General features: G+C 36.1%; 1 pseudogene; it reads left to right on the plus strand.

Moving 5' to 3' along the window:
- Window positions 1-13417, plus strand: part of LOC104221885 (uncharacterized) — a 35616-nt pseudogene extending 22199 nt beyond the window's left edge.
- Window positions 13418-14218: the final 801 nt, after the last annotated feature.

The following is a 14218-nucleotide window of genomic DNA, read 5'->3' on the forward strand; positions in this document are numbered from 1 at the left end:
CTATTAAAATTACTAAAATATCCTTAAAGCTGGTAACTTTACAAAAGAGATGATTATTACACGATTATTAACTTTAACTGAATTTAATACAAATTAATTTGTGTCTCAATCCACTTTCGATACTAAATTGATTAGATAAATCTTAGATTCGTTTATGTTTTAATTTCGTTATCAAATTATGTTTTAGCATGAAGGACCATAGTTAAGAATGTTATTCTACTCTGAAATGTAATTAGTTTTAAGAATACTTAGAGCAACGAGACTCATGTAGCAGACGCAGAGTTTTCCCTTTCCTTACCAGTAGTATTAATAGCACTATTGTATTTTTTCATATTCTTAGAGCTTTATGTATACCCTGTTGTTTCATTCGCGTCAGCATTCATATTTTCTTGTTGTTACTGTATGGTGCTACTTCTTTTTTTTTTCCTCTTCTGCTTTTTCTTTTTTCTCTTTTCTTCTTCTTCTTCTTTCTTCTTCTTTTTCCTTTCTCTTCTTCACTTTTTCTTGAGTTGAGGGTCTATTTGGAATAACCTCTCTACCTTTACCAGGTAGGGGTAACGTTTGCGTACACACACTACCCTCCCCAGATCCCAAGGATTAGACTGAGTTTGTTGTTGTTGCTCTCTCGTTTCCCATTTGGTTTTCATCTTTAATAAAAATAGTTATTCTCAAATATTGTCATTTTAGACAATCAAGAAAGAATTAATTATTTTTTTCAACTTTAGGGTAGATTAGTCAAATTACTTTTCTTATTAATCTATACTATATTAAAAGCACGAAGGCCCTTAGTGAAATGTCGTTCACCTTTTTTTCCCTTTAAAAATAGAGTTTACGTTGGACAAGATTGTAGTTTAATAATTTATTTCTAATATTTAGGATTTTGAAATCAAATAAATTTTTTCTTATTAAACTTTTCCTTATTTGATCTATATAGAACTCCTAATATTTTGGGATTTAAAATCAAATATAATTAAGACAATGGTTCTTATATTTGGTAAATTTTTGTGCTTTTCTCAACACTTTTTCCTTGAAATTAAACACGTTTTTATTTTTCAAAAATTTTCGTTCCTACTTAATGCTAGAAGAATAATAATTTCAATCATATTTGATTAAAATTTCATTCCTACTTAATGCTAGAAGAATTATAATTTCAATCTTAATTAATAGAAGTTTCGTTCCTACTTATTGCTAGAAGAATTATAGTTTCTATCTTATTTGGTAAGAACAACCACATACAGGTTTTCCTTGTATTAAAATTTTAAGCTATTTGGTAAACACAACCACATATAGGTTTTCATTGTAATGCAATTAGCCATAACTTTTAATTCAAATATATGCGGCATGTGAATATCAACAAAAGACGAGGTTGAGTTGCAAGTTGCCAGTACATTCGAACTTTCATGATCTCAATATTCTAATTTCATTTTGAGTAAAATAACTATCACATGATACCAATGATCAAACAACTATAGTTAGCAATTTTTGAGAGGAACGGACCATTAAAAGTCTACCCAAATGGGGTGAAAATGTAAAAGTATCATGCCTTGAAAATTTCCAGGTAAGAACATTCTTTATATATAAATATTCTGATGCGATTTTTTATTTTATGTTTGATTCTTTAGGTATACAATAGTATGTCATTACACTTTAAGCAAATACTTTTTCTATAAAATTTATATACCAAAATATAGGTACACATTCGAAAAACTATAATTAGATAAAAATTATAACAGTATTCATAATAATTATACTCTTTAACTTAATATTAAATTTTTGAAATATTTTGGAAATGAGATTTAATTATTGCACTTCAAGTATATATAATTTAATAACATTTATATGAGTAGAAACACTTATGACATAGCATTACATTTACGTATCGTCACTTGAATCATGCCAAAAGAAAGAAGGGATAGACTTAACATACCTGAGCTGATTCTTTTGACAATCCCTCTAACATATGTCAATTGCGACAAAATAGGCCAACCACGTTATTCCAAAGTTTCTAGAAGACTAAAAGCGTCATTTTTCAATTTATGTTACTTCTTAAATTATAAAAAATCATGATAAAAGCATTTTTATGTTACTTATTTGTTTTCAGTAGGTCGCATTAATAACAATAATTTTCATAAAATATTCCTACAAATATCCTCATACAATCACAGTAGGATGATAACTAATGATTGAGGAGTTCTATTTTACAATTTCTTCTTTTATTGAGTTAGTGATATATAGTAATATTCACCATCCTCAAAATGTACGCTTTTCATTTTATGACTCAAAGAAAGACTAAAGTTACTCATAGAGATAGGTTACATGCGCAACGCGCGTATCCTAAGACTAGTATTTTCTAAAGGGCGTTAAAAATCTTATCCTGGCAAGTAGATGAGAATAGAGGGCTAATAGTGTGTATTTAACTGGTTTTAGCAGGTTGATTACCATCTTTGCAGGTAACAACTCCTTGTTTACTGTAGTAATTGGCAATATAATCTGATTGTGTAAACTTCTATACAGTATAGGTGTATAAAAATTAAACCATATCGCTTTGTACTGAGCCAAACAATTTTATTTTGGAGCTACTTAATGCTGGAAATGATGGTTAACAATGCTATTGAGGCCGCATTATAAGGTTAATCTTGAATGAAGTGATAGCTAAAGCTGCATATTATTTAAGTTATATATAGTGACAGTGTAATACGTGTATTTTACGGGTTGTAGTAGGTTACTTATCATCATCTTTTGCAGGTAACAAACCCTTGTTTACCGTAGTAACTGACATTTCAAACGATTGTTGTGTAAAAACTAAACCATTTTGTTTTGCACTAAGCCAGAGAAATTAATATAAATTTTTTTTTAGGGGGGGGGTGTTATTAGTGCTGGAATGATGGTGAATAATTTTGTTTGTGCCGCATTATAAGGTTAATTATGAATAAAGTGGTGGCTGAAACTGCAAGTTTTCAAATGATTGCCGTGTAATGCAAACAGTTGTACGAAGAGATCATTGATTAGAAACATCTTCTAAAATATTTTGCCTAGTGATATTGCACTTGTGATTAATTCTCCAGCTGTAAATTTCAACTGCTAAAGCTTTAAGAAACAAATATCTGATTTTTCATCTTTGTGTACGACCAGTTCTGACAAGGAGGAGCAAGATGCTGAAGGAGTTTCTTCAATGCTTGGTTTCCAGAGCTACTGGGATTCTGCATATGCTGATGAATTGGCAAATTTTCGTGAGCATGGTCACGCTGGTGAAGTTTGGTAAGCATTAGCAGGACAATACATAGCAACTTTTTCTATTTTATCCATCCACTTAAGATGTCATTCTTTTACTTTTCTGTCACTATATTTGTAGTTTCAAAGCTTTCAATTTGTGCGTTGCTGTATTTAAACCCAATGAAGAGCTTATGAGCATAGCAATAATAGGTGGGTGAGAGCAATAATAGGCTTTACCTATCCACGGTTCCTGAAAAAGAAGATTTAAAGGAAAACTTAATCTACCTTTACATTTGATGAAGGTCCTTTGATCGGTCATCTAAATTAACAGATCTGATTATATTATACAACGTCACTTATCAAATTTTCTGCTGCTCATGTTTTGTTGCAGCTGATTAAACAATGTCCTTTGGTGGAAGTTCCTCTAGTAATATAGTAAATTGAACTGGTTTTGTGTATCGTGTTCCCCTCTTTATTTACCTGCTAATTGCCTTATGCATGGAAACAGCTAATACTAACCCAGTGTAACTAACATACTGTAGCTGTGTTCTGCGTTCCCTTAGTCACACATTCATATATTACTATAGCTAGATGAAATTTGGGTATTAACGTTGAGATGTGTTATTATGTGTGTGGATTTGTCATGGAAGTGGGAGAGCAGAGGTTATTTCGGTAAACAGATGCATGAACTGAGGCTCCCATGTCCCGCCGACCCTCCAAAAAATAACTACTTTTGAACTAACATATTGCTTATCCGAAAAAAATAAAGAAAAACTAACTACTGAGTAGTGAGTTCCCACATGCCTTAAAGCCTAACACTAACTTCTGAGCTTTAAAGATCTTCTATCTTGAACATGTAATAGGGTATTTCTCCCTATTCGTGCTTCCTATTATTTCATCATAGTAAACAAGAGAATGGCAAAGTTCTATCTAATACTCAGCATTCTTGTTCTGCCTTTACATATAAAGAAACTTTATGCCACTTAGCTGACTGGTTGGAGGAAACAATCCAGATTCACCTCTTGGTCATTATCACAGATATTTGGATTTAGCTCAGGATATATTTTTCTAGTAACAGACAATAGAAAGCAATATGGGGCTTTCTTACTGTCTTTACAAAGATTACCATTCCCATCTCCTAAAAGAAAACCTGAAAGAGAAAGTAGCGATGGGATAAGATTATGGATCATTACAACAACCACAACTTAGCATCAGTCCCAAACAAGTTGGGGTTAGCTATACAAATCTTCACTTCTCCATCTAAGCTCAACTCATGTCATCATCATACCAAATAATAACATTGGATCATTGTGTTCCTTTAAAAAATGATAATTCTAAAAAAAGCCGTTCATCATTGTGTACCAAATAATAACATTGGATCATCGTTCTCTCATTTTGATCATCTTATTATCGTGTTGTTTTTATGCTGCTTTTATATGGCTTTTTGGTATTGTCCCTCCTTGTCTATCTTTTAATTTATATGGTGCTTATGTTTTACTGATCTGAAAGTCTATTGGAAACAACCTCTCTACCTCCAAAGGCGGATCCAGGATTTTAAGTTTATGGGTTCCTGTCGCAATGTCAAATTAATATACAATAATAACTAAGTTAATATTTATAGATATTTAATAAATTGTTTAACAAAAATACAGGGTCTATGTAAAAGTTACTGGGTTCCCGGGTTATACTCTAGATCCGCCTCTGTCCAGCTCTACCTTCACGAGGTAGGGGGTAAGGTCTTCATACATATTACCCTCTCCAGACCTCACTATATGGGATAATATTGGGTATGTTGTTGTCAACATTCCCTTAATTCTTTTTGAAGGTGTTGATTTATGTTTAGTCAACAATGGCATGCCAATTGGAAGAGTTGGTGGAAAAAGTTGGTGTGGATGCTAGGAGGATCAAACTACCTCCTCTTGATGTTATGTTTAGTCAACAATGGCATGCCAATTGGAAGAGTTGGTGGAAAAAGTTGGTATGGATGCTAGGAGGAAGCTTCCTCCTTTGATGTCACCCATGACATCAAGATGAGGTAGTTTGATGTCACCAATGACATCAAGAGGAGGTCTTTACCTCTATAAATAGATGCACTCCTTCATTTGTAGAAACCATCCCAAAAATAATACAACACATTGTAGTGAGTAGAGAGTTAAGAGAGAAATTCTCTTAAGTGTAATTGGGAACTCTCCCCTTCCTTTGTTAATATTAAAAAGGCAACTGTTCTCTGGTGGACGTAGGATTATTTTGATCGGAACCACGTTAAATCTTGTGTTCTTTCTTTTACGTTTCCGCTAACAATTGGTATCAGAGCAACAAGATTCTTTAACGATCCAAGGAGGAAGAACAAGCAAAGATGAGTTCCACGAAGTTTGAAATTGATAGATTCAGTGGACGCGCAACTTCAATATCTGGAAGATCCAGATGATGGCGTTACTGCGGAGGGAAGGTTCAATCCATGCTATTGACGGAAAATATCCTAAGGATATATCAGCTCCCGACAAGGAGAAGATTGAAGGGGATGCATTGAGTGCAATCCAACTATCCCTTGCACCTAACGTGCTTTGTGAAGTGAGTACAAGTACCGAAGAGACCGCCAAACAGTTATGGGAAAAGCTAGAAGGGCTATACCAAGACCGATCGGTGACAACAAGGATATTGTTACAACGGCGTCTTCACACATTTTAGATGGGGTCAGGTACTTCGTTACAAGATCATTTAGATGCATTCAATAAACTTGTCATGGACTTACAGATTGCAGGAATTAAAAAAGAGGAGGAGACGCTTGCATGTGCTTTGCTATTTTCATTGACTTCAGGATATCGTGATATTGAGAATTCAATGATGTATAGCAAGGATCCTATCAAGCTTGAGCAAGTGCAGCAGACACTTAACTCTAGTGATGTGCGGAGGCACATTGAAGGAGATAGAGATGACCAGGCAAGTGGGCTCTTTGTGACAGGTCGGACTAGCCAACAGGGAAAGAGCAAATCAAAACACAGATCAAAGTCTCGTGTGAGCAAGAAGAATACAGAGTGTTGGGGTTGTGGCAAGAAGGGGCACTTTGAACGAGACTGCCCAATGTCAAAATCCAAGGAAAAGGAGAGTGCATCCACAGTTGAACAGGTACATGATTTTGATAATGATTATGTACTAACAACATCGTGTAATAATAATAGTAGTTATGGAAACAAATGAGTGTTAGACTCTGCATATGACGTTCCGAAAAGACTGGTTTAGCAGCTATGAGAAAAGTGGAGGAACCGTAGTAATGGGCAATAATGCAACTTGTGCAATAGTTGGCATTGGCTCAGTTCGGGTTCGCTGCCATGATGGAGTCGTGAGGACTATTACACAAGTCCGTCATGTTCCTGATCTGAAGAAGAATTTGATCTCCCTGAGTACTCTGGATGAACAAGGCTACAGGTACATGAGCGAAGCAGGAACTATAAAGGTGACTAAAGGTTCTTTAGTCATGCTGAAAGGCAAGCTGGAGAACGGCCTTTACACATTGGCCGGAAGCACCATTGTTGGCTCTGCAAATGCATCTACAGTGCAGTTATCTAATGATGACAAGGCAAGACTATGGCACATGAGACTAGGTCATATGAGCGCAAGTGGACTGGAGATGTTGAGCAATCGTAACTTTTTGGAAGGTGAGAAGATCAGCACACTTGACTTCTGTGAGCACTGCGTTCTAGGAAAGCAAAAGAAGTCAGTTTCAGCACTGGCAAACACAAGACAAGAGGAGTGCTAGACTACATCCATTCAGATTTATGGGGTCCCTCTAAGCTTCCATCGAAGGGCAAAAAGAGGTATCTTCTCACTTTTATTGATGATTTCTCACGAAAGGTTTGGGTGCATTTTTTGAAGGCAAAAAGTGATGCTTTTGAAGCATTTAAAGAGTGGAAGATTTTGGTTGAAAATCAAATGGAGCGGAAAATCAAGTATCTTCGCACAGACAATGGCTTGGAGTTTTGCAATGAAGAGTTTAATGAATTCTGCAAGGTTCATGGGATCTCAAGACATAGGACTGTCAGGCATACCCCACAGCAGAATGGAGTTGCCGAGAGAATGAACAGAACTCTTCTTGAAAAGGCTCGTTGTATGCTCCTACAAGCCAAAATGTCCAAAGTATTTTGGGCTGAAGCAGTTCACACTGCTGCTCATATTGTCAATCGATCTCCAGCATCGGCAATTGACTTTAAGACTCCGAATGAGGTATGGTCAGGTGAACCCTCTAACTATTCATACTTACGAGTATTTGGGTGTCCAGCTTATTATCACGTTAATGAAGGAAAGCTTGAACCAAGGGCTAAGAAGGCCATATTCGTAGGGTATGTGGATGGAGTAAAAGGGTACAAACTTTGGTGTTTGTCTTTACTCAAATTTATAGTTAGTAGAGATGTCACCTTCGATGAATCCTCTATACTTGATCCCCGTAAAGTTTCCGTGGAGTTTTCAGGAAACAAGAACGACGAGCAGGTGGAGCTTCCCAAGGAAAAGGATCACGAGACTTAGGTTAAAGATGAGTCAGAAGATGTAGACCTTGAAGAACTTGCTGTCAATGAACCATACACAATTGCAAAGGGGAGGGAGAAGAGGCAAACACGAGAACCGGAATGCCTTATAGATCAAGCAAACTTGATTACATATGCGTTCGTAGCTGCACAAGAAGAGATTAAGGATCTGGAGCCCTCCTCGTATATTGAAGCAACTTCTTGCAAGGATGATGTACAATGGCGGTTAGCCATGACTGAAGAGATGGAGTCTCTTCACAAGAATCAGACATGGGTCTTAGTGAAAAGACAAAAGGGGAAGAGGACAGTTGGATGCAAGTGGGTCTACCGAAAGAAAGAGGGAATTCCTGAAGTGGAAGATGCTAGGTTCAAGGCGAGATTGGTTGCAAAAGGATTCAGTCAGAAGGAGGGAATTGACTACAATGAGATTTTCTCTCCAGTCGTGAAGCATAGCTCAATTCGCGTGCTACTAGCATTGGTTGCCCAATTTGACTTGGAGCTTCAACAGCTTGATGTCAAAACTGCTTTCTTACACGGTGATCTAGAAGAGACAATCTATATGGATCAGCCTGAAGGTTTCCTAGCTGAGGGAAAAGAAGATCACGTATGCCAACTAAAGAAGTCTTTGTATGGTTTGAAGCAATCCCCTAGACAGTGGTACAAGAGGTTTGATGCATTCATGACTACACATGAATTCTCAAGGAGTGCATTTGATAGCTGTGTGTATCACAAGAAGATGTCTGGTAACTCAATGATTTATTTACTGTTGTATGTTGATGATATGCTTATTGCTGCTAACAATATTATATAGATAAATGCTTTGAAGAAACTGTTGAGTAAGGAATTTGACATGAAGGATTTAGGAGCTGCAAAGAAAATCCTTGGTATGGAGATTTCAAGAGAAGACGATGTTGTACATCTTTCTCAGAAGAGGTATATTGAAAGGGTTCTCAAGAGATTCAATATGCATACGTGCAAGCCTGTAAGTACACCATTAGCTCCTCATTTTAAACTTTCAGAGTTACAAATGCCTCAGTCCGAGGATGAGGTGGAGCATATGTCAAAGATTCCTTATGCCAGTGCAGTTGGTAGCATTATGTATGCTATGGTATGCACACGTCCAGATATTGCTCAATCTGTAAGTGTGGTAAGTAGATACATGTCCAGCCCAGGAAAGAGGCATTGGGAAGCTGTCAAGTGGATATTGAGATATCTCAAAGGAGCTTCTGGTGTTGGTCTGACCTTTCGAAAAAGTGGTGGAGGTATTTCAATTCTCGGTTATGTAGATTCTGACTATGCAGGAGATCTTGACAGAAGAAGGTCCACAACTGGATACATCTTTACCCTCGTTGGCATTGCCGTTAGTTGGAAGTTGACTCTGCAGCCGATTGCCGCTTTGTCTACGACAGAAGCAGAATACATGGCAGCAGCGGAGGCGGTGAAGGAAGCTATCTGGTTGAGAGGTTTAGTAGCGGAATTGAGTTTGGTTCAGCTGGAATCAACTCTTAGATGTGATAGTCAGAGTGCTATTCATCTAATGAAAAATCAGAGATTTCATGAGCGCACTAAACACATTGATGTCAGATTTCATTTTATTCGAGATGTTGTTGAAGAGGGAACTATCAAGGTCGTGAAGGTTATCACAGACGATAATGCTGCAGATATGTTGACCAAGATAGTCCCACTCGCTAAGTTTGCACACTGCAAGGACTTGGCGGGGGTGTGCATCAACTGATGCAACTCCGAAGAGAACAGTTGTTAGGTGGAGGTGGTATGTTCAACAATGGTTTGATTCTTCTTGTTTCTTACAACGGGGTTGCCCAGTAAGCTTAGAAGTTTTGGCCAGAGTTATTCACACGCACGCTCGAAACGCAAACCAAGGTGGAGATTGAAGGTGTTGGTTTATGTTTAGTCAACAATGGCATGCCAATTGGAAGAGTTGGTGGAAAGAGTTGGTGTGGATGCTAGGAGGAAGCTTCCTCCTTTGATGTCACCCATGACATCAAGAGGAGGTAGTTTGATGTCACCAATGACATCAAGAGGAGGTCTTTACCTCTATAAATAGATGCACTCCTTCATTTGTAGAAACCATCCCAAAAATAATACAACACATTGTAGTGAGTAGAGAGTTAAGAGAGAAATTCTCTTAAGTGTAATTGGGAACTCTCCCCTTCCTTTGTTAATATTAAAAAGGCAACTGTTCTCTGGTGGACGTAGGATTATTTTGATCCGAACCACGTTAAATCTTGTGTTCTTTCTTTTACGTTTCCGCTAACACTTTTTTTTTTTTAATCGGTTCAGTATTCACTTAATTTCCATTTGGGGCATTTCCATTCCCTCATCCCCTATAGATTCTTTCACTTAATTTTCAATTCTCAGGATCCCCTTTAGCAATTTTTCCTGTTATATGTGCTTATCATTAACATGCATCAAGTGGTTCAAATTCACATGTTCACCCCACCGGTATGGGCAGGGAGCTTAGGGTTGTCTATGTCTAAGATATCTTAGTGGTTACATTATCTAATGAGAGTTTACTGCTTTCTAGTTACAGGTACACTTTTTAACTTTGAAAATGCGGAGGTATCATGATTTAAAACCGCGTCTAAATGCTTCCCAAATCACCTGTTTATTATAAGTTTGAACTTTTAATCTCTGTAAAATGTACTTTCAGTCTGTTCAAATGCAGCTGTCATTTTGTTAAACTTACATCTGAAGCTTAGTTTCTTACTAGTGTGCATTTGCAGTGGAGTTAGGTTCTCAGATCTAACTGGAACCGACTATAGTGAAGGAGCAATTGACCTTGCGCGAAGACTTGCTGATCGTGATGGATTCACCAATATCAAGTTCTTGGTAAAACTGAACTTTGTCTTTGACAAGTAACCAGTTTCTAAAGCGTATGTAGAAGTGTGGAATCCAGTATTTGAAAAACAAGCACAAGCAAAAAGCAGTATTTCTCTAGCTTGCATTTCTAGTTTCATGTTACTTATAATTGCTCCTTTTTCTTCTTCATGCAAAGTGAGCTCTATTTATACAATGTCAATCACATTTGTGTTTCTGCATGTGCAATTACTTTCAAATAAAAATGACTTATATTTTAATGTTGCTGCTGATACGAGCATTTCGATAAAATAGTGTACGCATGGTATGAACCTTGTTTAAGTTCCAGTAGTGGCAATAGTGAAAGTATGGGACAATGTGCTAAATTTATTACAACAACAACAAACCCAGTGAAATCCCACAAGTGGGGTCTGGGGAGGATAGCGTATACGCTGACCTTACCGCTAACTCGTGAAGGTAGAGAGGTTATTTCCGGTAGACCCTCGGCTCAGTAAAGTCATAGTCACAACATTGTTGAAAAGAAATACAGTAACGTATATAGTAATGGAAAAGAAAGAAGCAGTAACAACAAGTGCTAAATTTATTACCTCTAGTAATTCTGCAGTAGCGCACCTAACCTGTACTACCAGTTATGGTCGAGTGTATCATTAATTTCATGTACTTATGGGTGCTTATCTAACTTGTGTTCTTTCTTTGCTAGAAAATGATTTCATCTTAAATAACTTTTTGATTGATGTCAAGGTTGATGACGTTCTTGAAACAAAGTTGGATACAAGGTTTCGGCTTGTTTTGGATAAGGGAACCTTAGATGCCATTGGATTGCATCCTGATGGTCTTGTCAAAAGGTAATACTGTTGTATCTTAACGTTTTTATCTTTTTTTTTTCTTTGGTAAGTTATGTTAACATGTTTATCCTATGTAGCTGCAACATTTTAGCAACGTCCTGTTTTTTTTTTTTTTTTTTTTTTTTTTTTTGTGTGTGTGTGTGGGTGGGGGTTCCTATTCCTTCAGTAAAAGATGATGTCTTTATCCGTACTGCTTTCTTTCCCATGTCACCTTATCATGTGGTCATTCAGGATTATGTACTGGGATTCTGTCTCAAGGATTGTTGCTCCTGGTGGATTATTGGTGAGATTCTCCATCTTATGTCCTTCCTCTAATTACTAAAATGGTTGTGAAACATACTAATCAGATCTAGGGGTGGAAAATAGGCGGGTTGAACTGAATTTGGGCGGGTCAAGATGGGTTGAGTCATTAAATGAGTCATTGTCCAACTCATCCCAAAGTATACTTGGGCTAAGATGGGATAAACAATGAGTCATAGCTCAACTTGACCCATGTTTTAAAACCATGTTCCATCTTGCATAAACAAAGTCTTTTACCTTTTTGTACACCTATGTATGTTCCCTACTTTCTTAACTTCCTCATAATTTATTCATTCAATGCACCACGGTGAATTGCTATATATCTAATTTTAAATTTTTAGCTAAGAAACACATATGGATTAATCTTATACTCAACTATTCATGAGCTTTTATAACGTTCTAAACCTAAATAACTATTTAAAAGTGTAAAAGAAAGAAGAAGAAAAAGCAAAGAAAATAGCAGTTGAAAAAAAAACTTTAGAAGAAAATTTTTGTGCAAGATAAAGGTTTGGCTAGTTGAATTTTTTTCCTGATGATTTAGAAAAGAGCCTTCCGGCCACACAAAATTTTCAGAAAACTTTGTTGATTTCTTTTAGAGAAAAACAACCCAGTCAATTTTCTGTACAAACTTTGATTTATATATATTTATATAGTTATTATGTTTTCTTTACAATGTAACATAAGAAGCCCAACTCCCCACTTAAAAGTATTCCCTCCTTTCCAAAAAAAATATTATTAGTATTTTGAGAATCAAAATATATTTTTTTAAATAACAAATTAGTATTTAAAATTTGTAAGTTGAAAAATATCTTTTATGTTATTTCTAAATAAGTAAATTTCACCACAACTCAGTTACATAATTATTCATTTTTACATCAAAATTTAAAAACCTTGATTCTCATTTTTAAAGTTAGATACATGACTAATGATGGGGCAACTAAGTAAATTTCTAGAAAAGCCTTTAGTTGGGTTGAGATCCCTTTTGTTTTGGGTGAGTTTCTTGGGTTGTATTTGGGCTACTTCATGGGTCAGAATGAGATATAAAAAATGATGGGCTAACTTGGGCTCAGCCCGAATAGACCCATGAGCTAAAATGTTTGCAGTCTAACCATTAATCTCTGGGCGGGTTGTGCGGGTTAAATGAGTTTGAGCTCAAATTGTCATCCCTAATCAGAACCTAACTCATACCCCTTCTACTGGAAAAAGGATGCAGAGACATTTCTGCTAACACCATGTTGCAACTGAGTTATATTCCATTCACAAACATTCCTGGCAGGATAATAGAGTAGTCTCAACATTTCATGGTGTTAATTGTTTGTTTATCGCTAGGACGTCTCTATTAAATTGTGTAAACTATTTATTTGTTTCATGTTCACAACGTAACAGTTATCTGCCATTCCGCTGAACGATCACTGTTGTAGGTCATTACATCATGTAATAGTACGAAAGATGAATTGGTAGAAGAAGTGGAAACTCTCAATCAAAGAAGAAATGCTGCATGTCAAGAACCAGGAACAGTTGGAGACCAAGATGCCTCTCTAGAACCCCCTCCATTCCATTACCTTGATCATGTTCGGACATATCCCACGTTCACATTTGGAGGATCAGTAGGCTCACGTGTAGCTACTGTAGGTAACGTGTGAAACACTGTAAAGGTAACGTGTGAAACACTGTAAAATGAATAAGATTACGTTAAGAAAAAGAAAGAAAAGGGATTACGTTCTTGCACAAGCGATTGCTAATTAACAGTAAACTGAAAAAGATTACGTTAAGAAAAAGAAAGAAAAAAGATTACGTTCTTGCACAAGCAATTGCTATAACGAACAAAAACTTGCACAAGCGACAACTACAGAGAATACAGCTTCACCCAGACAACAGAATAAATAAAAAGAAAAAAAAAATTAACTACAGTTTTGGCTTATTGAAAATATCTGAATCTCTAGTTCCTAGCATGAACAAAAGAGATTAGGTGAATTTTTTTTCGTATTTTCGTTTATAAGCTGTAATGGGCAAAGTTATAAGGCAGATGCAAGGTAGCAGTTAACGGTGAAATATCAAGTTTGAATCCTTATTATCTCACGGTCTAGACGCCAATGGGACGCACATAAAATTTTTGCACAAGTAATATTCCCTTCCCACTAAGTACGTCATTCTTTACTTTTTGAGAGTCTTCGAAGCTACATTTGATTTGATCAATTTAATATTATAATTAAATTTTTTGAGATATTTAAAAACCACATGAAATTTGAAAAGTACCGTAACTTTTCTCATGTCAATATGGTAAAAGAAAAATTTTAAAATATAGATCAATGTTTAGATAGTTTGAATCTCAAAAAATAAAGAATAATATAATGGGGATGGAGGGAGTAATATTTGGCTGGTCATATAAGAGAAAATAATTTCTAAATAGCTAATGCAACATTTGCTCTCTATCTTTAGGGTAAAGCGTACACACACACCATCCTTTTCAGACTTCATTTGTAAAATTACACTGAATATATT

The sequence above is a fragment of the Nicotiana sylvestris genome, chromosome 9 (genome assembly GCF_000393655.2).
Source record: "Nicotiana sylvestris chromosome 9, ASM39365v2, whole genome shotgun sequence".
NCBI lineage: Eukaryota > Viridiplantae > Streptophyta > Magnoliopsida > Solanales > Solanaceae > Nicotiana > Nicotiana sylvestris.